At 36.6% G+C, this 26577-nt stretch overlaps 1 pseudogene across 1 annotated transcript; it reads left to right on the plus strand.

Moving 5' to 3' along the window:
* Positions 1-10435: 10435 nt before the first annotated feature.
* LOC308346627 (olfactory receptor 4Q3-like) lies at positions 10436-16748 on the plus strand (annotated as a pseudogene). The gene is made up of 2 exons: positions 10436-10535; positions 16040-16748. The product of its transcript is annotated as an olfactory receptor 4Q3-like (transcript).
* Positions 16749-26577: the final 9829 nt, after the last annotated feature.

A 26577-nucleotide genomic window follows, 5' to 3' on the forward strand; every position in this document is an offset into this window, starting at 1 on the left:
ATTTAAATATGAAAAATAAATAGACATGTTGTATAGCAAGTAATTTTAAGGCCAACATGCCTCATTTCTATTGCTATTGCTGTTAGCTTAAGCATCATAAAATGTCATACCATAATGTTACTTACCAGCACTGACTTTTAATATTGCTGTGTTGCAGTGTCTTCTGTTGGAAGCGGTGGCTTTAAGTTTTCACTTAATCTTTTACCTGCAACAGTTTGCAAAATAACAGCTAGTTTATTTTTTGAAGACTTCCCCTCCCATAAAATTTGGCATTTTTAAAAAATGTCATTGTTTAAGTTAAAAATTTGCACCAGAAAACAGAAGCCAAATCCGGTTCTTTTTGTTGTTATAAGTAAATGTACTTCATCCACATGCTCATGGAAAAGATGTCGGGAATCTGAGTTCCCTGAATTTTTTTGTGTGTGTGGCAATATGCAGGGATGTGAGTTCTGAAAGTTATGAGGGCTTACATTTGGGGCACAAACACGAAATTTTCAAAAGCAATTTTTCTTCCAACCTATTGTCCACACCAGTGCTTGGAAAAGTCTTTTAGAATGATTTGGTGGAAGCTGTCTTTGTGCTTCTTTTTGTTGTATATATATATTTTTTAAATAGTCCAAACCAGGAGCATTAATGTACCAACACTGAGAAATTTCGGAATTAAAGGGATTGACACAGAGGTGTTATGACCTTCCGCAGTGCTCAAAAGGTAAAGATATCATTATTTTGAAAGCTACCAAATCTCTAAAGAACATGTTTGATGAACCATATACTTCTTTGTCCAGCTGGATAAAGAGTTTTATTACCTTACAAAAATTAAGAATGTACTTTATCACATGTTCTCGTGGGACTTGGCCTCTGTAGCATTAGGAAAGTTCTTTTCCAAGGCAATGAATCTTTAAAAAGTTAATGATTGCATGTTCTCTGAGGAACTAGTAAAGAGTAATAACTTTTGAGGCACCATTATTACAGAGTTTCCTTGTCTGGAATATGGATTCCAGAAAGTTTCCAGAAGCCACAATTTGAGGAAAAATAAAGTACAAATCACCAAAAGTTTTGAAGTTCAGGAACACTTCTTTTTTTAATATTTTATTTTAATTTTTAGGTAGTTAACATATGGTGCAATATTGATTTCTGGAGTAGATCTCAGTGGTTCATCACTTACATGCAACACCCAGTGCTCATCATAAGTACCATCCTTAATAACCTATCACCCATCTACCCCATTCCCCACCCAGTTCCCTCCATTAACCCTCAGTTTGTTCTCTATCATTAAGAGTCCCCTATAACTTTTTTCACCTCTCTCCTTTTGTCCTTTCCCCCCTTCCCATATGTTAAACTGTTTTCTTTCTTAAGTGTTACACATGAGTGAAATCGTACGGTGTTTGTCCTTTTCTGACTGACTTATTTCATTTAGCATAACACATATAATATACACTTAGTTCCATCCATGTTATTGCAAATGGCAAGATTTAATTCTTTTTGATGGCTGAATAACATACCATTACATATTATACTCCACGTCTTCTTTATCCATTCATCAGTTGATGGGCATTTGGACTTTCTTTGTAGTTTGGCTCGTTGATAAGGCTGCTATAAACATCAGAGCATGTATATCCCTTCAAATCTATATTTTTGTATCCTTTGGGTAAATACCTAGTAGTGAAATTGCTGGATCATTGGGTAGTTCTATTTTTAACTTCTTGAGGAACCTCCATACTATTCTTCAGAGGGGCTGCACCAGTTTGCATTCCCACCATCAGTGCAAGAGGGTTTCCTTTTATCTGCATTGTCTCCAACACTTCTAATGTCTGTACATATGTTGGAGGATACAGAAGTAAAGTACAGCAAGCCTAAATGAGGAAAATGTTGAGATACAGAGCACTGCAGGCTATTGTAAGTAAAAATTTGTAGAAGTTAGTAGATTTTTGAAGGACAGAATGGCAGAATTCTTCAGATATGAGAGAAAAGAGCAAGAAGTGCCAGTATTTAAGTTAAAAGAGTTAAATACTACAGAGGAACATGTGGCGTCCCAATTAATATGACACAAGTATTTAATTTCATTGATTAGTGTCCCATTTTTACCTTAATTTGTGTAGTATGGCTAAAATCCCTAAATGAGAATGAATGTTCATACCACATAGTGTAAAATGATTGAGAACATCAAGAATCTATGACATAGGAACACAGGTCTGTGGACCACAGACCACTTGAGGAATTTCCAAAAGCAAACTCCTCACATTGAAAGACTAAGGGGGAAAAATAGTATTTAGACCTTTATTACCTCTTAGTTATACTACTTCAGGACTTAGGAACTCCTAAAACATTGCCTTGATCTTATTACTTCCTTGCTCAAAAAACATCAATGGTTTTATTATTCGGAAATTTCCACGTTCTCCATAAATTGGTTTCAGATTACTTTTCTTGTTTAACTTTTCTTACTCCCTTTTATAGATAAATTGGACAGCATTTCATTCTCTGGATAGCTTTCAGCTTCTAATATTCATTTCTTTGTGGTCTCTTTGTCTATTTAGAGTCTTTATTACCTTCATCTATACCTGCAAAAACCTCATCTATCCTTCAAGATCTATTTCAAATGACATTTTTCTGTAACGTGTACTCTTATTCTCCTAACCAAAGCAACTTTTCCATCTATGAACTTTTATTTAACCATCTGTGTATCTTTCTTAAGACACTTGTCCTCAGCTGCTTTATGTTATACTTATTTGTGTACTTAGCTGTTCTCTCCTCCCAGATTGTAGTTTTGAAAACAAAGAATAGGTATTAATCAACTTCAAATTAATCAACATGATAAAAATACATTGTATTTACTGGTCCTTATTAAATATTTGTTGAATAAATGGCATCTTAAGAATTACATGAGCTTCCCTCCCTCCCTCATTCCCTCCCCTCCTTCCTTTTCTCCCCCACCCCACCTTTCGTTCTTTCATCTGATTGTTGTGGCTAGGCCTTCGGGTACTTTTTTGAACAAAAGGGTTAAGAGTGGACATTCTTGTCTTGTTCCTGACCTTAGAGGGAAAGCTCTCAGTTTTTCACCATTGAATATGATGTTAGCTGTGGATTTTTCATATATGGTCTTTATTATGTTGAAGTATGTACCTCTACTCTATTTTGTTGAGAGTTTTTATCATGAATGGATGTTGAATCTTGTCAAATCCTTGGTCTGCATCTATTGAGATTATCATATGATTTTTAACCTTCATTTTTTTAATGTGGTGTATGATGATTGATCTGTGAGAATTGAACCATCTTGCATCCTGGGAATAAATATCACCTGATTGTGATGAAGGTGTTTTTAATCTGTTGTTGTATGTGGTTTGTTAATATTTTGTTGACAGTTTTTGTATCTTTGCTCATCAGAGATCCTGACCTATGTAGTTTTCTGTTTTTTTTTTGTAATGTCTTTGTCTGGTTTTGGTATAAGGCTAATGGTGGCCTTGAAGAATGTATTTGAAAGGTTTCCTTCTTCTATTTTTTGGAATAGTTTGAGGGGAATAGGTATTAATTCTTCTTAAAATGTCCGATAGAATTCACCTGTGAATACATCTGGTCCTGGACTTTTATTTTTTGGTAGATTTTGATTACCAGTTCAATTTTTTTTATTTGTAATTGGTTTGTTCAGATTTTCTGTTTCTTTCTAGTTCAGTTCTGGGAGGTTATAGTTCTAGGAATTTGTCCCTTTCTTCTAGGTTGTTCAGTTTGTTGGCATGTCATTTTTCATAGTATTCTCTTATAGTCCTTTGTATTTCTATGGTGTCTTGTTACTTCTCCCTTATTTCTGATTTTATTTATGTGGTTCCTTTCTCTTTTTTTCTTGATGAGTCTGGCTAATGGTTTTTCAGTTTTGTTTATCTTTTCAAATAACTAGCTCTTGGTTTCATTGAATTGTTTTCTTTTTTTTTTTTTTTTTTTAGTCTCTATATCATTTATTTCTGTTATGCTCTTTATTATTTCTCTTCTACCCTTATTGGGCTTTTTTCTTTTTTCTTTTTTTTTAGATTGATTGATTGATTGATTTGATGGAGCAAGCAAGCTCAAGCAGGGGAAACTGCAGCAGGAGAGGGAGAAGCAGACTCGCCACTGAGCAGGGAGCCCAATGCGATACTGGATCCCAGGACCCTGTGATCGAGACCTAAGCTGAAGGCAGATGTTCAAATGACTGAGCCACCCAGGGGCGCCTGTCCTTTTTTTTTTTTTCCCCTAGTTCCTTTAGGAATAATGTTAAACTGTTTGAATATTTTCTTATTTCTTGAGCTAGGCTTGTATTGTTATATATTTCCCTCTTCAAACTCCTTTAGCTGTTTCTTTTTCTTTTTTTTTTAATTAGAGAATAATGGTGATTCTTTTATTAACATATAAGGTATTATTTGTTTCAGGGGTACAGGTGTGTGATTTATCAGTCTTACACAATTCACAGCACTCACTATAGCACATACCCTCCCCAAAGTCCTTCTCTCAGTCACCCCATCCCTCCCATCCACCTCCACTCCAGCAACTCTCAGTTTGTTCCCTGAGATTAAGAGTCTCTTATGGCCTGTCTCCCTCTCTGGGTTCATCTTATTTCATTTTTCCCTCCCTTACCCTTTGATCCTCTGTCTTATTTCTCAAATTCCTCATATCAGTGATATCATATGGTAATTGTCTTTCTCTGATTGACTTATTTCACTTAGCATAATATCTCTAGTTCCATCCATGTTGTTGCAAATAGCAATATTTCAGTTTTTCATGGCTGCATGGTATTCCATTATATATGGAATATATATATAATATATATATATATACTCACATCTTTTTTATCTAGTCATCTGTTGATGGGCATCTAGGCTCTTCCCATAGTTTGGCTGTTATGAACATTGCTGCTATAAACATTCAGGTACATGTGTCCCTTTGGATCACTCCATTTGTATCTTTGGGGTAAACACCCAGTAGTGCAATTGATAGGTCATGGGTAGCTCTATTTTTAAATTTTTGAGGAACCTCCAAACTGTTTTCCAGAGTGGCTGTACCAGCTTGCATTCCCACCTCATGCCTAAAATTAACCAGTCAGGAAACAACAGATGTTGGTGAGGATGCTCATAATATGTTCTTAACTATAACTGTTTATATTTCTTTGATGTTGGTTGTGATCTCTCCTCTTTCATTCATGATCTTTTCTTTTTGCTAAGTCTGGCCAGGGTTTTATCAATCTCATTAATTCTTTCAAAGAACCAGCAACTAGTTTTATTGATCTGTTATACTGTTCTTTTGGTTTCTATTTCATTGATTTTTGCTCTGATCTTTATTATTCTCTTCTGCTGGATATAGGCTTTATTTGCTATTCTTTCTCTAGCTCCTTTAGGTGTAGGGTTAGGTTGTGTATTTGAGAACCTGTTTCTTGAGAAAGGCTTGTATTGCTATGTACTTTCCTCTTAGGACTACCTTTGCTGCATCCCAGAGATTTTTGAACAGTTGTGATTTCATTTTCATTTGTTTCCATGATTTTTAAAAATTCTTCTTTAATTTCCCAGTTGATCCATTCTTTCTTTAGTAGGATGCTCTTTAGCCTCCATGTATTTGAGTTCTTTTCAACTTCCCTCTTGTGGTTGAGTTCTAGTTTCAAAGCATTGTGGTCTCAAAATATGCAAGGAATGATCCTAATCTTTTGGTACTGGTTGAGACCTGATTTGTGACCCAGAATGTGATCTGTTCTGGAGTATGCTCCATGTGGACTAGAGAAGAATATGTATTCTGCTGTTTTTGGATGGAAAGTTCTGAATATATCATTGATGTATGTTTGGTGCAATGTGTCATTTGAAGGCTTTATTTCCTTGTTGATCTTTTGCTTAGATGATTTGTCCATTTCAGTGAGGGGGGGTGTTAAAGTGTCCTACTATTATTGTATTATTTCAGTGTGTTTCTTTGATTTTGTTATTAATTGGTTTATATAATTGGCCACTCCCAAGTTAGGGACATAGATATTTAAAATTGTTAGATCTTCTTATTGGGCAGACCCTTTAAGTATCATATAGTGTCCTTCTTCATCTCTTATTATAGTCTTTGGCTTAAAATTTAATTTATCTGATAAAAGGATTGCCACCCCAGCTTTCTTTTGATGCCCATTAGCATAATAAATTGTTTTCCACAACCTCACTTTAAATCTGGAGGTGTCTTTGGGTCTAAAATGAGTTTTTTATAGACAGCATATTGATGGGTCTTGTTTTTTTTCCCATTCTGATACCCTGTGTCTTTTGATTGGGACATTTAGTCCATTTACACTCAGAGTAACCACTGAGAGAAATGAATTTAGTGCCATTGTATTGCCTGTAAGGTGACTGTTACTGTATATTGTGTCTTCCTTTCTGGTCTTAATTTTAGGCTCTCTGGGACATTTAGCCCATTTACACTCAGGGTAACCATCGACAGATATGAATTTAGTGCCATTGTATTGCCTGTAAGGTGGCTGTTACTGTATATTGTGTCTTCCTTTCTGGTCTTAATTTTAAGCTCTCTCTTTGCTTAGAAGACCCCTTTCAATATTTCTCATAGGGCTGGTTTGGTGTTTGCAATTTCTTTTAGTTTTTGTTTGTCCTGGAAGATTTTTTTTTTTAAAGATTTTATTTATTTATTTGACAGAGAGTGAGAGATCACAAGTAGGCAGAGAGGCAGGCAGAGGAGGAGGGGGAGGCAGGCTTCCCACTGAGCAGAGAGCCCAATGCGGGGCTTGATCCCAAAACCCTTGTATCATGACCTGAGCCAAAGGCAGAGGCTTTAACACACTGAGCCACCCAGGCACTCCTGTCCTGGAAACTTTTTATTTCTCCTATTTTTCATTGATAGCCTAGCTGGATATAGTATTCTTGGCTGCATATTTTTCTCATTTAGTGCTATGAATATATCATGCCAGTCCTTTCTGGCCTGCCAGGTTTCTGTGAATAGGTCTGCTGCCAATCTAATATTTCTACTGTTGCAGGTTACAGACCTCTTTTCCCAAGCTGCTTTCAGGGTTTTCTCTTTGTCTCTGAGAGTTGCAAGTTTTATTATTAGATGACGGGGTGTTGACCTATTTTTATTGATTTTGAGGGGGGTTCTCTATGCCTCCTGGATTTTGGTGTCTGTTTCCTTCCCCAAATTAGTGAAGTTCTCTGCTATTATTTGCTACAATATACCTTCTGCCACCCTCTTTCTTCTTCTGGGATCCCAATTACTCTAATATTATTTCATCTTATAGTATCACTTATTTCTCAAATTCTCCCCTCGTGATCCAGTAGTTGTTTATCTCTTTTTCTCAACTTCTTCATTCTCCATCATTTGGTCTTCTATATCACTAATTCTCTCTTCTGCCTTATTTATCCTAGCAGTAAGGGCCTCCAGTTTTGATAGCTTTTTTAAAATTTCAACTTGGTTAGATTTTAGTCCTTTTATTTCTCCAGAAAGGGATTTTATTTCTCCAAAAGGGATTCTCTAGTATCTTCTATGCTTCTTTCATGCTCACCTAGCATTTTTATAATCATCATTCTGAACTCTAGTTCTGATATCTTAGTAATGTCTGTATTGATTGGGTCTCTAGTGTCGGTACTGCCTCTTGTTCTTTTTTTTTTTTTTTTTTTTTGAGGTGAGTTTTTCTGCCTTGGCATTTTGTCCAAAGAAGAATAGATGAATGAAAGAACAAAATGCTAAAAGGGTGACAGTGACCCCAGAAAAATATACACTAAAAGTATATACCAAATCAGAAGAGACCTGAAACCAGGGGGAGAAGAAAAGGAAAAAAAAATATATGATTAGGCTGGTGAATAGAACAGAGCCACCCACATGGTTTTGGGTGTATTTTGGTCTGTTAGAAGAAACTGCCCCATATTTATCCATATATATATATATATATATATATACACTTTCTTCCTTCAAAATATATATATTCTATTCTTTAAAATATATTTCCTTAAAATATATATTATTCTTTCTTTAAAATTTCTTTAAAATTATTTAATTATTTAAATTTTTAATCATTAAATTATTTAATTATTAAATTTATTCAATTATTTATTTAAAATTAAAATTACATATATATGGGTAAGCCCAATGGAGGAATATGATTGTAAAGAGAAAATTAAGAAAGATTTTAAAAAAGGACTTGATAATATAAGCAACTGGTTGGATGAGAAAAAAAAAAAAAAAGAGGAAAGTGATCAGGCTGGAGACTAGAACAAAGCCATGCACTAGACGTAGGGTATATTTTGGTCTGTTAGAAGAAACTGTATCCCAAAAATTTAATGAAATAAAAACTCATTTGTATACAGAAAATAAGGTTAAATACAATGATGGTATAGAAGATGACTATAAAATGAAAATTAAAAAAGATTTTAAAAAAGATATTGATGAGATGAAATAGTTAAAATAGGTTAAAAAAGGTAAGAGGAAAAAATTAAAAAAAATAGAAAAAGAAAAAAAAATGCTAAAATTAAAAAAAAATAACTTTGAAAGACTAAAGAATCATAGGGAGAAAGCCATGAATTCTATGTGCTGTATTCTCCTAGCACTGGTGTTTTTCTGTTCTCTTTGATTGGTAGACTTGGTCTTGGCTGGATGTTCTAGCTGATCTTCTGGGGGAGGGGCCTGTTGTAGTGATTCTCAAATGTCTTTGCCTGATGCAGAATTGCACCACCCTTACCAGGTGCCAGGCTACATAATCTGCTCAGGTTTGCTCTAGGTAGCTTTTGTTCTCTGAAAACTTTCCATACAGCTTTGGAGGAGGAGAATGGAGATGGCAGCCTCCCAATCTCTAGCCCCAGAGAAGCTGAGATTTTGGGGCCCCCCTCTTCAGTGAGCCCTCAGAGAAAAGAAGTCATCACACCTGTCTCCCTGGTCTCCGGCTTCATTCTGAGCTCACCCAGCCTGTGATTGAGTGTTTCTATCTCTGGTGCATGGCTCTGTTTGGAGTTTCCAAACCCAGCAGTTTCCTGCAGCACACTCCTGCACTGCTCCTCCCAGTGGAAGAAGGGGGGTGTTTCCCTGGATCTGCCACTTGTGGGGTCCTTGCTTGAAGAGTAGTGGCCCAACTGTGCCTTGGATCCTGGCTTATAGCAACCCTGAGCTGAGAGTCCCCTCCTCAGCTCTGTGCTTAAACCAGCTTCCCCACTCTGATACCTAGGAGCTCTGCTGCACTCCGGCACCCCTGGTTTTTCTGTGACCCTGCAGGTCCTGAGACCACAGTGTCCAGGGAGGCCTCCCCCCGCCCCCTGCTTAGTCTCTGCAGTGACATCCCTCAGTGGAGCAGACTTCTAAAAGCTCATTTTGTGCTCTGCTGCACTGTTGCTTGCCAGGAGCCTGCCTCTCCTCCTGTGGTCTATCTTCCTGTATATCGCCTTGGATTTATTTCTCCCTATGTCCTACCTTCCAGGGAGTGGTTGCTTTTCTATTCATAGAATTTCTGCTATTCTTCTCTTCAATCTCCTTTTGAGTTTGTAGGTATTCATAATGGTTTGGTAACTGTCTAGCTGAATTCCTGGGACCAGACGAAATTTAGGTCTTCTACTCTTCTGCCATCTTTCCTTTTGCTGTTTTAATGATTTTGGACCATTGAGTTTTTATTTTCATTTGTCTCCATGTATTTTTTTATTTCATCTTTGATTACTTTATTGATCCATTGGTTGTTTATTATCATTTGGTTTCCATATGTTTATGTTTTCCCCAGGGTGTGTGTGTGTGTGTGTATGTGTATGTGTGTGTGTGTGTGTGTGTGTGTGTGTGTGTGTGTGTGTTTTGGTGTTTATTTCTAGTTTCAAACCACTGTGTACATATAAAAGATGCATGGTATGATTTCAGTCTTCTTAAATTTATTAAGGCTTGTTTTATGTCCTAATGTGATCTATTCTGGAGAATGTCCATGTGTACTTGAAAAGAATATATGTTCTATTGTTTTTGGTTGGAATATTTTCTATGTATCTCGTCCATGTGTCATTCAAAGACATTGTTTCCTAATTTACTTTGTGTCTGGCTGATCTCTCATTAATATAAGTGGAGTGTTAAAGTCTTCTAACCTTATTGTATTACCATCAGTTTCTCTTTTTATGTCTATTAATATTTATTTTATATATTTAGGTGTCCCACTGTTGTGTTCAGAAATATTTACAATATCAACAGATGAACAGATAAAAACAGATAAAAACGATGTGAGATATATATTTTACATATATGTGTATGTATGTATATATATATATACACACACACACACACACACATACAAACATATATACACACATACACACACAATGGAATATTACTCGACCATTAGAAAGGATGAATACTTACCATTTACATTGACATGGATGGAACTGGAGGGTATTATGCAGAGTGAAATAAGTCAGTCAGAGAAAAACAACTATCATATGGTTTCACTCATATGTGGACTATAAGAAACATCACAGAGGATCACGGAGGAATGGAGGGAGAACTGAATGGGAACTCATCAGAGAGGGAGACAAACTATGAGAAATCCTTAACTGTAGGATACAAACTGATGGTTGCTGGTGGAGAGAGTGGTGAGGAGATAGGGTAATTGGGTGATGAGGATTAAGAAGGTCATGTGATGTGATGAGCACTGGGTGTTATATACAACTGGCAAATTATTGAATACTACATGGACATTAATAATGTACTATATGTTTGCTAATTGAATTTAAATTAAAAAAAGGAAAAATATATTCTTTTGTTGTATTGATCCTTTTATCATTATGTAATATCTTTCTTTGTCTCTTCTTACAGTCTTTGTTTTAAAGTAGTCTATTTTGTCTGATGTAAGTATTGCTACTCAAGCTTTTTTTTTCCCCCCACTTTCATTTACATGGAGAATATTTTATCATCACTTCACTTTCAGCCTATTTGTGTCATTGGGTCTGAGGTGAGTCTCGTGTAGGCAGCATATAAATGGGTCTTTTTTTTTTTTTTTAATCCATTCCACCACTCTATTCCATCAGAGAATGAAAGAGAAATAGGCAGGTTAGAGATATTAAATTAACAAGCAATGTCACTCTATAAAATATATATTTTTTCAAGATCCAGTCCCGCAGTGCTGGCATTCTGCATTTCTTCTGAGTTTCTGAAACACTAACTAGCTAGAAGACTAGCTTAAATATTAATAAGCTCTCTACCTACACCTACTGCAAGTAGTTTCTTTTCTTCATCCTCTAATATGCTTTGCCTTAGTTAAGTCTGCCCAGACTTATAGGATCTTCTTCTCATATTATTGTCTGGGTGTTTATTCTACAATATTATTGATAAGAAGACAACATGAAAGCAAGGAAAACAAATAATTGTCATTTAATTTGATTTTAATTGTCCATCATTAATAAATGAAGAGATTATGTTCAGATGAGTTTTTTTAATTATTTAAGTTCAATTTAAATAACATATACTTTATTATTAGTCTCAGAGGTAAAATTAAGTAATTCATAATTGCACACAACACCCAGTTCTCATTACTTGAAGTGCCCTCTAAATGCCCATCACCCAATTACTCCATCCTCCCACCCATTTCCCCACCAGCAATCCCATTTGTTTCCCATAGTTAAGAGTGTCTTATGGCTTACCTTCCTCTCTGTTTTTGTCTTATTTTATTTTTCCTTCTCTTCCCATTATGTTCATGTGTTTCTTTCCTCAAATTCCATATATATGAGTGAAGTCATATGGTATTTGTCTTTCTCTGACTGGCTTATTTTGCTTAGCATACTGCCCTCTAGTTCCATCCTCATAATTGCAAATTGAAAGATTTCATTCTTTTTGATGTCTCAGTAATATTCAGGTGAGTGTGCAAATATGACTTATCTATAGAGATTTTGTTACAGAACTGACATGCTTAAGCCCATCATTCATCTTCTGAGAACCTAGAATTGACAGGATTCAAGCAAGTATAATTTGTAAAAAGGGCCTATTGATTTTGACATATACTCCGAGTTGAGAATCAATGATGTGTAGAAATACTTTAAGTGGAAAGATTAATTAGAAATTTGAAGAAGACAAAGAACACATTATCTGTGAAAGACCAATTATACATTAAAACAAGAAATGTATATGGTCTTTTCATGTGTCTGTTAGTCATTTGTATGTCTTCTTTGGAGAAGTGTCTGTTCATGTCTTCTGCCCATTTTTTGACATGATTATCTGTTTTTTCGGTGTTCAGTTTGAGGAGTTCTTTATAGATCTTGGATATTAATCCTTTGTCTGTAGTGTCATTTGCAAATATCTTCTCCCATTCCGTGTGTTGCCTCTTTGTTTTGTTGACTGTTTCCTTTGCTGTGCAGAAGCTTTTTATTTTGATGAAGTCTTGAAAGTTCATTTTTGCTTTTGTTTCCTTTGCCTTTGGAGATGTGTCTTGAGAGAAGTTGCTGTGTCCAATGTCAAAGAGGTTACTGCCTATGTTCTCCTCTAGGATTTTGATAGATTCCTGCCTCACATTGAGATCTTTCAACCATTTTGTTCATCATCATTAGCTACCAGGGAAATTCAAATCAAAACCACATTGAGATACCACCTTACTCCAGTTAGAATGGCCAAAATTAACAGGACAGGAAACAACAAGTGTTGAAGAGGATGTGGAGAAAGAGGAACCCTCTTACACTGTTGGTGGGAATGCAACTTGGTGCAGCCAGTTGGAAAACGATATGGAGATTCCTCAAAAAATTAAAAATAGAGCTATCCTATGACCCTGTAATTTCACTACTTGGTATTTACCCCAAAGATACAGATGTAGTGAAAAGAAGGGCCATATGTACCCCAGTGTTCATAGCAGCAATTTCTACAATTGCCAAACTATGAAAAGAGGCAAAATGCCCTTCAATAGATGAATGGATACAGAAAATATGGTACATGTATACAATGGAATATTAAACAGCCACCAGAAAGGATGAATACCCAACTTTTGTATCAACATGGATGGGATTGGAGGAAATTATGCTGAGTGAGATAAGTCAAGCAGAGAGAGTCAATTATCATATGGTTTCATTTATTTATGGAGCATAAGGAATAACATGGAGGACATTAGGAGAAGGAAAAGAAAAGTGAATTGGGTAAAATTGGAGGGGGAGATGAAGCATGAAATCTGTGGACTCTGAGAAACATACTGAGGGTTTTGGAGGGGAGGGGGATGGGGGGATGGCTGAGTCTGGTGGTGGGTATTAAGGAGAGCACCTATTGCATGGAACACTGGATGTGGTGCATAAACAATGAGTCTTGGAACACTGAAAAAAATAAAATTAAATTGTTAAAAAATGTATATAATCTTAGATATAATTTATTCAGCAAACTATAGGTATTATGCAATAAACTATTAAAAGTAGAAACCTGAGTATCAAATTCTAGTTCCTTCCCATGGAATAAGTGCCCATGATAATAATGTAATAATCAATTTCATTCTGGGATGCATTTGTTCATAAAATATTTTTACAGTGTGTTGACTGTATTAGCATTTTCTGTATGTCCTATGTTCTTTTACATAAGAGCTTGATGTCATCTAATTAGATATCTTAGATCATTGGAAAGAACCCAGAATGTAATCTCTATATGAAAATTCACAATCCTTGGTATATCCAAAGGAGATTAGAAAATTTCCATTGTTTTAGAGCTCAAGTAGGGCTGTACATATGACAGCAAATGGTTTCCTGTCTATTTTGCTGTGCTTTTCTTTTCAAAATGATTTAGACAGTGAGATGGTTTCTTCCATATTTATCAGATTGTAGCATTAGATATACCTGGGCACCTGACTCTATAGGCAGGTGAAGAGGATGGTCACATATGCGGTGTTATTAAGACATCCAAAAGTTCCTTGGGCCCCCGATCTCTCTCTCACATGTTCTTCTTGAAATACCATGTAATGTGAAATTTCTTGGTATTAAGAATTTTTCTTTTTGGAATATCTGAATAACTATCATATAACTTTCCCTGACTGAGAAAAATGCAAATTTTGTCTCACTCAATATTTTACCAAGAGCTAGTTGTAGATTGAAAATATACTGATCTAGACAGAGAAACATATGCTATTTCTTCACTACTTCAAGGGAAGGAATATGCCAATGTTCTCTAATATTTTATTTGTAATCTGAGATATTCCCACCCAATATCAGGAATGAATGTAAATGTAGAGCAGGAGGAAATTGACAAAACAATATGTTAGTATAAACTTTACTTCTTTTAAGTGTACCTATGGTTGTTGAAAAGTCCAAAAACAGCATAATTTTGATATCCCATACTATCTTCTCCTATGAAATGGACATGGTGGGACACCTGGTTGGCTCAGCTGGTTAAGCATCTGACTTGATTTTGGCTCAGGTCAAGATCTGCAGGTCCTGAGGTCAGGCTCTGCACGCAGTAGGGAGTCTGCTGGAGATTCTCTCTCTCTCTCCCTCCCTCTTCCTCTGCCTGTTCCCACAACCCTGCACTCTTTCTCTCCCTAAAATAAATAAATCTTAAAAAAAAAAAAAAGAAGAAGTAGCGGTGCCTGGGTGGCTCAGTCAGTTAAGTGTCTGCCTTCAGTGCAGGTTATGATCTCAGGGTCATGATACCAAGTCCTGCTTCGGGCTCTCTCCTCAGTGAGGAGTCTTCTCCCTCTCCCTCTCCCACTACTCTTGCTCTTAAATAAATAAATAAATAATCAATCTTTTAAAAAAATAAAAATAAATAAATATTGCCTCACTTTGAGGGACTTAAGTCATTAAAAATTTTTATTTAAATTCAGTGTAGTTTATTTAAAATCAATAGCAATAATTACAATGTATAACAATAATAACAATAATAACCGTATGTTATTAAATTCAAAGCCAACTATACATTTATTTTTATTTTTATTTTTACTTTTTTTAAAGATTTTTTATTTAATTTGACAGACAGACATCACAGGTAGGCAGAGAGGCAGGCAGAGAGAGAGGAAGGGAAGCAGGCTCGCTGCTGAGCAGAGAGCCCGATGCGGGGCTCGATCCCAGGACCCTGGGATCATGACCCGAGCTGAAGGCAGAGGCCTTAACCCCCTGAGCCACCCAGGCACCCCAAAGCCAACTATACATTTAAAAAATTCAATGTAGCTAACATATACTGTGTTACTAGTTTCACAGGTAGAATTTAGTGATTCATCAGTTGTATATAACACCCAGTGCTCATTACAGCAAGTGCCTTCTTTAATGCCCATCACCCAGTTACTCCATCCCCCACCCCTCCCCTCCAGCAATCCTCAGTTCATTCCCTAGAGTTCAGTATCTCTTATGGCTTGCCTCACTCTCTTTTTCATCTTGTTTTATTTTCCCTTCCTTCCTCTATGTTCATCTGTTTTGTTTCTTAAATTCCACCTATGAGTGATTTTTTTATGTAAGTATATTTTGTTCATAATCAGATTATATTTGATTCTTGAAACAACCTTGGAAGATATTATTATCTTCATATTAGATTGAATAAACAAATAATAAAACTCAGGTCTGATAGTTTGCCTGAGGTCAATGCATTGGTGTAATGATTTTCACGTTCTGATCACCTCATATCCGGTTCATTGTCTCCCTCCCTTCCTCCCTAGTTTGTTGTAAATGCAACTTGAAAACATTATAGGAATGAGGAGTTGAAAGGTATGCAAAGTATTCCTCATTCTATTTATACAGGGATGTATATTTCCCACCTCACAGAACTTAAGTTTTTCATCTTGTAATATGATATAAAAATATAAACTCAGTATCTTTTAACTCATATATACACACACATACACACACACATATATATAAATATATATAATAAATAAATATATTTTATTTTTATTTTATTCATTCATTCATTCATTTATTTATTGCATTTTTTTCTTAGTTGAATTTTTCTTGTTCTAATTTGATTCTTTTTTCTCTAGGTCACTTGGTATTCTTGACTTGATGAAAAAAAAAAAAAGATTCCAAGGTGACAGAATTTGTTCTTCTGGACTTTTCATCTTCCTGGAGCTACAACTCTTTCTCTTCTTAATATTTTCTTTATTTTACATGACTTTTTCTGGGAATTCTCTTGATAATGGTAACACTGTGAGCTGATGCCTGTCTGCTCCAATTTCCTATGTAATATTTTTGGGGCCATCTGTCCCTTATTGACCAATGCCTGAACTGTGTTACCATGCCCAAGATATTAGGAGATTTTTTAAAGCAAGGCAAGATCATATCTTTTTAGGGATGCTTGGCTCTTTCTGGGAGCCAGAGAGATGTTTCTGCTGACAGTCATGGCCTATGATAAGTATGTTGCCATATGTAATCCTTTGTACTACCTGACAGTCATGAACCACCAGCTGTGCTTTCAGTTGGTTTTTGCCTGTTGGTGTGGGGGATTCATCGACTCTATCAAACAGGTTGCACTGATGATCCAGCTGTCCTATGACCATAATGAACTGGACAACTTCTACTGTGATGTCCCACAGGTCATCAGCTATCGTACATGGATACATATGTAGTAGAGGTGCTGATGGCCTCAAACAGTGGTCTGCTATCTCTTGTCTGTTTCTTGGTCTTACTGTTCTCTTATGCCATCATCCTGATCACCCTCAGAACTCACTTAGGTCAGGGCCAATGCAAAACACTCTCAGTCTGTGCCTCCCACCTAACAGTGGTCAGCCTGATCTTTGTGCCATGTGTATTCATCTACCTGAGGCCTTTCGGCAGCTTCTCTGTGGATAAAGTGTTCTCTGTCTTTTACACAGTGATCATTCCCATGTTGAACCCTCTCATCTACACACTCAGAAATGCTGAAATGAAGACAGCCATGAGGAAGCTGAGAAAAAAAGCATGTGGCATCCTTCTGCCATATTAAAGGATGAACAGGAAGAGGTGATTTAGAAAGCATAACTTTCTTGGGACATCCTTAACTCATCCCATACATGGGTATATGCATGAAACCAATTCCATGACTTTGGCATAAAAACCAGCATCAAAATTTTAATGCATTGCTGTTGATTGCTATTGAGGCATGGTGGCTTTGTTGCATGTTAAATATTAAGAAAGGGAGTTTGTTGGTCCAGAACTTGAGTAGTAGGTTCAAGAGGACACCTTGAAAGATCAACTCTTCTACCCCTTGTCTATGACTAGTCTTCCTTGATTTATGTCATTTCACTTTTAAATTCTCTTCAAATGACAGAAGGTATCCTATCTCCTTTTTTGTCTTCCTCATCTGGGTGTAACAACTCCTAGTCAGGAGGTTCCTTCTGATGTCCATCAGAGTCTCTTCTGATGAAAGCCTGAAAACAGCACTAACCATCCTACCTATTAATGTTCACCTAGGGACTGTGTTATGTATTGTGCCAAATGTTAGAAATGCACTTGAGTTCAGTTCAGGTAAGTGAGCATGCTCTTTGTGAAGTTTACATGTAAAGTCAAGGAAGCCTGAGAGTTCTGGGTGATGGAAACTCCCAATTTTCTCTCCTGGGGGTTTCTCTAGAAGAGGCATCCTATTTCTTTAAGTGGAGTTACAGCAAAGGGTAAATGTATAAGCTGGCTCTTCAACTGGTCATAATATTTAAGAGCTCTGACCTGTAAAGGAAAAAGGAGTGGGGGGGGAGACATGATATATGGTTTAAAATAGTTATTCCAAGACTCAGAGCCTCTTTTAGAAAGAGGTAATATTATTCTTCATTTTTACAAGGGAACTGGGATTTTTTTTTAATTACTTATTTATTTTAGACAGAAGGAGAGAGAGTGCAAGAGGAGGGAGGGGCATAGGGAAGCAAGAGAGAGAATCTCGGGCAAACTCCCTTCCTAGATTGGAGGCCAATGCAGGGTTCAACCTTAGGACCCTGAGATCATAACCTCAGCTAAAATAGAGTCTGACCATCAACCAACTGAACCATCCAAGTGCCCTGATCTCAGATTTCTTTAGTGACTTTTACTAGTTCACTCAGAAAAAATATGATCACACAGGAAGGCTAAAAATTTTAGATAATTAAGATTAAGCTAATATTTTTCTTTCCAGAAAATCTTTGCCTCAATTAGATGGACTAATTGCATATTTCCTATTTTACCTACAGAAGACCTCTAGATTTAAGATATCACTAAGAACATGCACAAAAACATTTATATTTAAGGTTATTTATTTCTGATGTTAGAATCTTCACAACTTCTTTTATCTAAAGAAAGATTAATTCTGTTCACTAAATAATAATATAATGATGGACTTTTAGCAATATTTTTATATTTGCTTATTTCCTAATCAGTTGTGATGGAGAGGCTTTCAAAATTACTTAGCTGAAACACATAACTCAGGAAAAGAATATTTGAAATTCCACCAAATAATAGGATTTACTAGGTAAATTGCAATACCTGTGGTCTTGTAAGAGCTTGGATGATTTCTTACTAAGATGAGTGAGGGGGGGGGTTAGCATCCCCCTGTGGATCACACTTTCCTTACCATCCCTGGTATGGATCACATTCTTCTCTTTCACTCTACAACATTTCCACAGAGGTCCTTTGCCTATAGTCAATATCCAGAGAGATCATCTGATAATTGTCTTTCTCTGATTGACTTATTTCACCTAGCATAATACCTTCTAGTTCCATCCACGTCATTGCAAATGGCAAGATTTCATCTTTTGATGGCTGCATAGTATTCCATATTTATCTATATCTATATGTAGATATAAATATCTATCTATATATCTATATCTCACATCTTCTTTATCCATTCATCTGTTGATGGACATCTAGGTTCTTTCCATAGTATGGCTATTGCGGACATTGCTGCTATAAACATTTGGATGCATCTGCCCCTTTGCATCACTACATTTGTATCTTGGGGGTTAATACCCAATGGTGCAATTGCTGGGTTGTAGAATAGCTCTATTTTAAACTTTTCAAGGAACCTCCATACTGTTTTCCAGAGTGGCTGTACCAGCTTGCATTCCCACCAACAGTGTAGGAGGGTTCCCCTTTCTTTGCATCCTCGCCAGCATCTGTCATTTCCTGGCTTGTTAATTTAACCATTCTGACTGGTGTGAGGTGGTATCTCATTGTGGTTTTGATTTTTATTTCCCTGATGCCAAGTGATGTGGAGCATTTTTTCATGTGTCTGTTGACCATCTGGATGTCTTCTTTGCAGAAATGTCTGTTCATGTCCTCTGCCCATTTCTTGATTGGATTATTTGTTCTTTGGGTGTTGAGTTTGCTGAGCCCTTTATAGATTTTGGATACTAGTCCTTTATCTGATATGTCATTTGCAAATATTTTCTCCCATTCTGTCAGTTGTCTTTTGGTTTTGTGACTATTTCCTTTGCTGTGCAGAAGCTTTTGATCTTGATGAAGTCCCAATAGTTCATTTTTGCCCTTGCTTCCCTTGCCTTTGGCGATGTTCCTAGGAAGAAGTTGCTGTGGCTGAGGTTGAAGAGGTTCCTGCCTGTGTTCTCATCCAGGATTTTGATGGATTCCTTTCTCACATTGAGGTCTTTCATCCATTTTGAGTCTATTATTGTGTGTGGTGTAAGGAAATGGTCCAGTTTCATTCTTCTGCATCTGGCTGTCCAATTTTCACAATACCATTTGTTTCCCAACACCACTGTCTTTTTTCCATTGGACATTCTTTCCTGCTTTGTCGAAGAACAGTTGGCTATAGAGTTGAGGGTGCATTTCTGGGCTCTCTATTCTGTTCCATTGATCTATGTATCTGTTTTTGTGCTAACACCATACTGTCTTAATGATTACAGCTTTGTAATAGAGTCTGAAGTCTGGAATTGTGATGCTGCCGAGATTGGTTTTCTTTTTCAACATTCCTCTGGCTGTCTGGGGTCTTTTCTGATTCCATATAAATTTTGTAAAATTTTTTAACTTCATCAAGATCAAAAGCTTCTGCACAGCAAAAGAAACAGTCATCAAAACAAAGAGGCAACCCACGGAATGGGAGAAGATATTTGCAAATGACAGTACAGATAAAAGGTTGATATCCAGGATCTATAAAGAACTCCTCAAACTCAACACACACAAAACAGATAATCATATCAAAAAATGGGCAGAAGATATGAACAGACACTTCTCCAATGAAAACATACAAATGGCTACCAGACACATGAAAAAAAGTTCATCATCACTAGCCATCAGGGAGATTCAAATGAAAACCACATTGAGATACCACCTTACACCAGTTAGAATGGCCAAAATTAGCAAGACAGGAAACAACGTGTGTTGGAGAGGATGTGGAGAAAGGGGAACCCTCTTACACTGTTAGTGGGAATGCAAACTGGTGCAGCCACTTTGGAGAACAGTGTGGAGATTCCTCAGGAAATTAAAAATAGATCCTCCCCATGACCCTGCAATTGCACTGCTGGGTATTTACCCCAAAGATACAGATGTAGTGAAAAGAAGGGCCATCTGTACCCCAATGTTTATAGCAGCAATGGCCACGGTCGCCAAACTGTGGAAAGAACCAAGATGCCCTTCAACGGATGAATGGATAAGGAAGATGTGGTCCATATACACTATGGAGTATTATGCCTCCATCAGAAAGGACAAATACCCAACTTTTGTAGCAACATGGACAGGACTGGAAGAGATTATGCTGAGTGAAATAAGTCAAACAGAGAAAGTCAAGTATCATATGGTTTCACTTATTTGTGGAGCATAACAAATAATATAGAGGACAAGGGTAGATGGAGAGGAGAAGGGAGTTGAGGGAAATTGGAAGGGGAGGTGAACCATGAGAGACTATGGACTCTGAAAAACAACCTGAGGGTTTTGAAGGGGCGGAGGTGGGAGGGTGGGGGAACCAGGTGGGAGGTATTAGGGAGGGCACAGATTGCATGGAGCACTGGGTGTGGTGAAAAAACAATGAATACTGTTACGCTGAAAATAAATAAAAAATTTAATTAAAAAAATTTATTTATTTTTTAAATTTCTTTTCAGTGTTCCAGAATTCATTGTTTATACAGCATACCCAGTGCTCCATGCAATATGTGCCCTCCATAATACCCACCACCAGGCTCACCCAACCCCCACTCCCCACCCCTCCAAAACCCTCATATTGTTTTTCAGAGCCCACAGTCTGTCATGGCTCATCTCCCCCACCAATTTCCCCCAATTCCCTTCTCCTTTGCATCTCCCTATGTCCTCTGTGTTATTCCTTATGCTCCACAAATAAGCGAAACCATATGATAATTGACTGTCTCTGCTTGACTTATTTCAATCAGCATAATCTTTTCCAGTTCTGTCCATGTTGATACAAAAGTTGGGTATTCATCTTTTCTGATGGAGGCCTAATACTCCATAGTATATATGGACCACATCTTCCTTATTCATTCGTCTGTTGAAGGATCTGTACTCGAAGAACTACAGAACACTAATGAAAGAAATTGGAGAAGACACAAAAAGATGGAAGACCATTCCATGCTCATGGATCAGAAGAATAAACATTGTTAAAATGTCTATACTGACTAGAGCAATCTATACTTTCAATGCCATTCTGATCAAAATTCCATTGGCATTTTTCAAAGAGCTGGAGCAAACAATCCTAAAATTTGTATGGAATTAGAAGAGACACCGAATTCCTAAGGAAATGTTGAAAAAGAAAAACAAAACTGGGGACATCACATTGCCTGATTTCAAGCTTTACAACAAAGCTGATTCCACATAAATTTTAGGATTATTTGTTCCATTTCTTTGAAGAAAATTGATGGTATTTTTATAGGGATTGCATTAAATGTATAGATTGCCTTAGGTAGCCTAGACATTTTCACAATATTTGTTCTTCTAATCCATGAGGATGGAACATTTTTCAAATTCTTTGTGTCTTCCTCAATTTCTTTCATGAGTACTTAATAGTTTTCTGAGCAGAGGTTCTTTACCTCTTTGGTTAGGTTTATTCCTGGGTATCTTATGGTTTTGGGTGCAATTGTAAGGGGGGTCGACTCCTTAATTTCTCTTTCTTCTGTATTCTTGGTGTATAGAAATGTGACTGATTTCTGTGCATTGATTTTATATCCTGACACGTTATTGAAATCCTGTATGAGTTCTAGCAGTTTTGGAATGGACAGACAGTAGGCTGCCACATCCCTTTTTCTAATGCTCTTCTTTTATAGCAAAATTTAGAGGCTTGGGATATCATTTGAATTGTCCTGTTGATATCTGGGATTGGTAACATTATATTCAGAAAAACCAAGAATTATGTATATTGCCCTTGGGGATTTCAATCTTCCAATCTTGCTTTATCAATTATCTATATTAAAATTTTCTTTATGAATAAATTATTAGAATTTCTGTTTGTCAGACTGTACATGATTGCTATCATCTCCAGATTTCCCTTCTCAAATGCCTTGAACCCACTTCCAGGGCCTGCCTGAGCCTCTCCTTTATTTCTGTCCTCTGATGGCAATGCCTACACTTGTATGGGAACTTTTAGGCTGAAGGAACTGTGTGTAAACTGAGGGGACAGAGCCTAGAAATCTGGGTGACAGAATCCATATTCACACATGAGAGACCACCTGTGTTGGGATTTAGAACCAAGAGAAGAGGTGGGCTGGGGACTGAGGGGCAGGGCTTGCTCTTTCCACACTGTCATGTCTGGTGTAGAAATTTAAAGAGTTTGAGGATTTTAATTAATTATTTGATTAAATTTTAATTAAATTCTAGTTCTTTAACATACAGTGCAATATTGTTTTTGGAAGTAGAGTTCAGTGACTCATCACTTATATCCTACACCTAGTGAAGGAGCCTAAAATTGTAAATTTGGAACTGGTCTTGTAGCAATTATGAGAACATGAGAACATTGTTCTCTGAGTATGAAGATTTAAACTTATTCAAATTTTGTTACTTGATTTAAAGCTTTTAGACATATGTTACATGGGCTCCATTTGTATTCTTGCTCTGGGTAGCACAGCTATTTGAGGTAGGTCTGTTCCTTCTTTCCAGCTCATGTGTCCTTTCAGGGGTATTGAAATAACTGAAAGGAGACAAAGACAAGTCCTATTCATGAAATCATTGGAGGATAACTGACTTCATATTTCCAGAATACATGGAAAGTAACATGTTTGTCGTCATCTAGCTCCAAAGTACACATTATGTGAATGGGCAAATGGGGTAAGAAAATCAAAGTTCCCATTATCAAATTTCTCCCTTTAAGAGACTTAGAAATGAGCAGTTATTATTGGAGAGATGTCAGCATGCCACCAAGATATTTGCTTTTAATTTATAGAAAACATTTCCTGGGAGATGTTTGTCTAATAAGTAACTCCTAGGGATTTTTTAATCTTTTAATATTCATTCACCCATTAATTCATTATTAATTTATTATCCATTCATTAATTCAACAACTGTTTGCTGAGTGCCTATTATGTGTCAGGAAATGTGGTAGACAACTTGCCATTTGGATGTTCCATCAGGCATCAACAGATCACCTAAGTATCTAATTTTATATAAAGTCTTTCAGTAAACACCAGAAAAATGTGAAGAGCATTCTAAGATAATATCTGAGTCAGATAATTGGGAAGAGTAGGGCAGAGAGGAGAGAATAGGGCAAAAGTATGGACTGTGGAGTCAGACAGTTTCATCATGCCCAGCTCATCACTCACCAGGGTGCAAGCAACATAACTTCTTGACGCTCATTTGAGTATACAGTGAGGACAATAATAGCATACACTGCATAGTGTTCTCAAGAAAACTATGTAAAGTATCATATGGTTTCACTTATTTGTGGAGCATAACAAATAATATAGAGAACAAGGGTAGATGGAGAGGAGAAGGGAGTTGAGGGAAATTGGAAGGGGAGGTGAACCATGAGAGACTATGGACTCTGAAAAACAACTTGAGGGTTTTGAAGGGGCAGGGAGTGGGAGGTTGGGGGAACCAGGTGGCGGGTATTAGGGAGGGCACAGATTGCATGGAGCACTGGGTGTGGTGCAAAAACAATGAATACTGTTATGCTGAAAATAAATAAAAAATTAAAAAAAAAGAAAACTATGTAAAATAATACTTGTAAAGCTCTCATAAGCACTTCTACATAAGGTCAGAACTCAGTAAGTATTGACTGCTTATGTTACCATTATTATTAAATGTTATGTTAAAAGGGAAACAAAGGTTGATAAAAGGCTATACAATTGTTTGATCCTAGTGAAACGCAGGGCAGAAAGCTGAATTAGAGCATTTGAGTCTGGACCCCTGCCATATGACAATAAAATCCTTAGGAACTCCTCCATTCATATTGAAACCAACCTTGACACAAGAACTGCATGTTAGGTTCTTGTGTCCTCAAAACACATTTTTAGTGTTTTTAAAAAATGTCTGCTTTAACATCATATTTTTGAGGCCATCATTTTTAATTTAAATAATTTAAAAATACTTAGAACAATTTTAAATTTAGAGAAAAGTTGCAGGGATAGTATAGAGTTTCTGTATGGCTCATATGCCATTTGCCCTATTGTTACCATCTTACACCATGTGGTATATTTCTCAGACCAAGTGAGCCAGTGCTGATACATTATGATTAGCTATCTCCACATTTTATTTAGATTTATTTTATTAGATCAGATTTCAACAGTTTTTCCTTAATGAATAGCTTATCCAGGTTATCTGTTTTTTGTTTATAGTCTTGCCAGTTATTGATTTATTGTCCTTATGCTCTTTATTTTCCCAGGAAGCTTTCTGTAATTATACCATAAACAAAGAAGGCAACTGGTGAGATTCTTTTACTTAGAGAAAATGGTGAAATCTATAATGGAAACACAGTGCAATCTACTTCTTCTCAAATAAATAACTTTTTCCTATCCCTACCAGTCTCTTCCAATTCTTTCTTCAGGTATATGGTTTCTCATCTGCAAATTCCACCTTGTCCTGCAGTCTGATACAAATGTTATCATGGTTATCTATAGGGATAAGAGTGTGTGTGGGGATAGGAAAAGCTAGGGTAATAACAAGGAGTCCCCACATTATTCACTGTGCTATAGTATCACTCTCAATCTTGGGTCCAGTTCTAAAGACTAAGGTTGTTCTGAGACCAAGTCTTCCTCCCGGTGCCCACTTACTGCCCTAGGCCTGTCCCCTTGCATGAGCCTTTGAACTGTTTGCAGTTTCCTCATATCCCAATGTTGCTAAAGATGTTGCTTCCTTTACTAGAATTGTTTACCCACTTCTTGCCTTTAGTACTCAGATTAAGAGTCTTGTCTTCTTGGGAGTCTTCTCTGATCTTATTCTTGTACAGTGTTGTTAATTGGTCCTCATATGAATTCTTGTAGCATGGTGTGCTTATCTTTAATGAGCACAACACTCAGCATATCTATTGCAATTTTCTTCTTGCTAATTGGGATACCCCATCATTCAGTGGTTTTTGAATCTGGAGGATCTGGCACAGTGCCCAGCCAAGAATAAATGCTTGATAAATCTTTCTTTTTTTATTTCCAAATTGAGGTATAATTGACAATATAACAATGTGTAATGTTAAGTTATAAAACTTGTTAATTTGGTATTTATATATTGCACCATGATACAACCATAACTTTGGCTTACACTTCTACCATATGAAATTATCAGTTCTTTTCTGTGGTGAGAACATTTAAAACTAGTCTCTTAGCAGGTTTAAAGTAATTATTGACTATAAGCACCATTCTATGAATTATATCCCTAGAACTTATTCATCTTCTAATTGCAAGTTTGTACTCCTTCACAACATCTCTCAATCCCCACCCCACCCCCCCTTGGTAACTACCATTCTACTCTCTGTTTCTATAAGTTCGGCATTTTAGATTCCACATATAAATGAAATCACCCATTTGTCTTTCTCTGTCTGACGAGATGTGTTTTTAAAGAAGGAAAAACAGGAAGTGAAGGAAAAAAGGAACTTAGGGAAGAGGAAAGGGAAGGAGGAAGGAAGGAAAGAGCACAAAGATAAGAGAGAGAAAGAGAGAAGCACTGACAGATCTTCATCTCAGAAAGAATTTGAGTAGGAGTTTATTAAAACAGTACTTCCATAGTTGGCCATTCCTTGTCTAAACAGCCCCTTTATTTGTAACTTAGAGAGGTATAGAACAATAAACTGTTGCCAACAACAACAAAAGAGTACTTCTGTGCTGCAACATGATAATCCTTTGCCTTACTGAGATGAATGCTATTAGAGTTACTGTATTTCTCATTGTTGAGGTTGTGCCACTCAAATACACAGAACTTCAGGTATGACCTGGAATTTCATGCTGTAATTCAGTAACAATTTTCTACTAGATCACAGAAGTGTAATCCTCAATTCTTGTCAAGATCCCTTGACCTAAGTCCCTTACAAACTCATTCATGTCAATATAAGACCAAGACATTATCTTTACTGTGCCACCGATTTAAAACATTTTGCTTGTGTACTTGAGCTTCAGCAAATTTTAAAATGAAATTTTAAATGAAAACAGTTTAATGGTTTTAGAAACTACTGTACTTGGGCTGGTGGTGCAATATAGTGATACAGAGTGTCAATTACCTTCCCTTGTACCAACTTTGAGTAAATTGTGCAAAGCTGTAAAAATGGCCTGCATATTTTTAACAAGTAATTTACCAAGTAGCCTCCAATATAGTCTTACAAGGGGTCCCTTAATGGGAATTATACTTGCAGTTTCTCTAACAGTACTCTCCAGAT

This window comes from Martes martes, assembly GCF_963455335.1.
Source record: "Martes martes genome assembly, chromosome: 7".
Lineage (NCBI taxonomy): Eukaryota > Metazoa > Chordata > Mammalia > Carnivora > Mustelidae > Martes > Martes martes.